This window comes from Octodon degus, unplaced genomic scaffold (genome assembly GCF_000260255.1).
Source record: "Octodon degus isolate 3935 unplaced genomic scaffold, OctDeg1.0 scaffold00090, whole genome shotgun sequence".
NCBI lineage: Eukaryota > Metazoa > Chordata > Mammalia > Rodentia > Octodontidae > Octodon > Octodon degus.
The window spans coordinates 5,822,520-5,824,917 of NW_004524666.1; the positions used below are offsets into that span (position 1 = coordinate 5,822,520).

Below are 2,398 nucleotides of genomic sequence, written 5' to 3' on the forward strand. Positions count from 1 at the left end.
TTAGTGGCATTTTTCTTTTTTAAAAAAAATAAATTCTTTACAAGATATCTCTAATCCCCCTACCTCTGCCTCCACTTCTTGAACATCATTTAACGCTAACATTGTATTTGTGCGTGCCTTATAGACATTTCTTTTGAAGGTCTATAAGCACTCACTTTAGCCAAAGTTGAAATGATCATTTTACGAACCATCCTGCTTCTCATCATTATCTTCAAAACAAGAAAACTACAGTCCTTCTTTAATAACACAGGTATGAAAGCCTACCTGACTTTTGATTCCTTTTCATCATTCATGTCCAGTAAAGCAGCAGGCTATGTGTATTCCTTAAATCTGGCTAGAACTTATTCTTTCACTTTATTCCTGCTATTCTGGTTCTAATTTGTGTCTTTTTCTTTGCACCCATTTTTCTCAACCTTTATAACTGTGTGCAAGGTGTCAGAATCACCTTAGGCATTTGTTTAATCTGCAGCTGTTTCACACTCTAGACTTAGACAAATCTGTGTGGTAAGGCCAAGGGTAAGTGGTTTATGGGGTCTGCAGGTGATTTTTCTGGTACTAAGTCGGGGTTAAGGACCTGTTCTGCATTCCTGTCTTTCTATTTCTGCTTGAGAAGTCTCTTCTCACTTGCTGCCTTTCAGAAAGCTACAAGTTATGAGACCTTTTAAGTCCACTGGCTTTAAACAACAAATATTTCTTCTCCAAAAATATTGTTTTACCATCATGAATTGCACAGACCTTTTTTTTTTTTTTTTCCTTTTGGCAGAACTGGAGTTGAACTAAAGCCCTTGCACTTGCCAGGCAAGCGCTTATGCTAGTGAGCCGTCTCTCCGTCCCCCTGCACTGACTTTAGTTACTATTAGCGACAAATCATATTTGTTCTTTAAAAGAAAACCTCAAAACTTATTTTAAAATAAACTATAACCTATTAAAAATGGTTCCCGTTTCCCTTTCCCCCATTGAGCACTTTTTTTTTTTTTTTTTTTTGCTGTCTTTTTGATATCAAGTGAATCATTGTTGGAAACAGTGCCTCCTAGTGGAAGAAAAGAACCATGGGGAGGGTCTGATTCAAGGAAAGACTGAGAGCTTACTTTGGCATGATTCTTTTTATTTAATCACCCTTTAACCAATATTTATTAATACCTACTGTGTGCAAAAAAAAGAAAAAAAGACTATTGTCATTTGTTGAGCTGTCCATAGCTCGACAGGTATTTCCTACATCACCATACTGGTACCCCAAATTCTACCAGTTAGAAATTATGTATTAATGCCATGCATATTCTTTTTAGAATAGGTACAGATCCTGAAGGGGTAAGATAATCACTTGAAGAAAAAAGAATTAGGGGAAGGAAGGGGGCTGGGGAGATGGCTCAGTGGAATAAGCGCTTCCCTGGCAAGTGCAAGGGTCTGAGTTCAACCTCTGGTTACTCAAAAAAAAAAAAAAAAAAAAAAGAATTAGGGGAAGGGGTTGCAAACAGCATCTAAGCCAATTTGGGGGGGCATAAGGGGAAGCTTAGGACAGCAGAGGAGCACTAAATAGAAGCATTAAAAGGAGCTAAAATGCCAACTAGGTAAAATTGCTCTTTGTAAATTTTACTCAGGTGCTTTCAGGAAGTATCTCAACTACTTAATGGAGGAAAAGTTTATTTTACCTTTGGGTTGAGGTTTCAATTTAGGGGCTGGGGAGATGGTTCAGTAGAATAAGCACTTCCCTGGCAATTGCAAGGGCCTGAGTTCAATCCTGGTTGAGAGAGAGAGAGAGAGAGAGAGAGAGAGAGAGAGAGAGAGAGAGAGAAACAAATTTAGTAATGCATGACTAGGAAGCTAGGAGGTCAGTGCCTCAAAATGGGCAAAGACAAAGATACCCCAACTAGCCACCACTTATTGGGTATACTCAATAATTGGAGGGATTATTGGATGATCCAGAGAATGGTGATCGGCTGGCTGCAGGGCACAGTGGTGTAGCAGAAGAGAAACAGTTCATGGCATGCGGAAAAGAGGCAGCAAGCAGTTGCCTTCCTTTTGCTTTTTATTCCATTCAGGCTACAAGTCTGTTAGTTGGTGCCAGCCACACACAGGATAGACCTTCCTAATAGCCAAACCCAGAACTACGCTAAACCAATCAGCAGACCAATCTAGTTATAACATGACACCCATAATATCTAGTATTGTGCACCCATGATCAGCCGTAGGTATGATCCCAAAAGTCATGCCTATGAGCACATGGGTTTTCAGGGACATCTAGATATTGTGTTTCCCTACTCCAAAGAAGAAATACAAATAGAAAGATATAATACAAGGAATGGGAAAGCAGGATCTCAAGGACTAACTAATCAAGAGAGGGAAAGGTGATGAGCTAGGAAACATGAAAATGTTAAGCCATGCAGTTATATGTAAAAGA

General features: G+C 39.2%; 1 protein-coding gene across 1 annotated transcript in view; it reads left to right on the forward strand.

The window, feature by feature from the left end:
* The window catches only part of Qrsl1 (glutaminyl-tRNA synthase (glutamine-hydrolyzing)-like 1), a 45,080-nt gene that overhangs the window by 716 nt on the left and 41,966 nt on the right, over positions 1 to 2,398 (forward strand). The gene's annotated exons all lie outside the window — the stretch shown is intronic.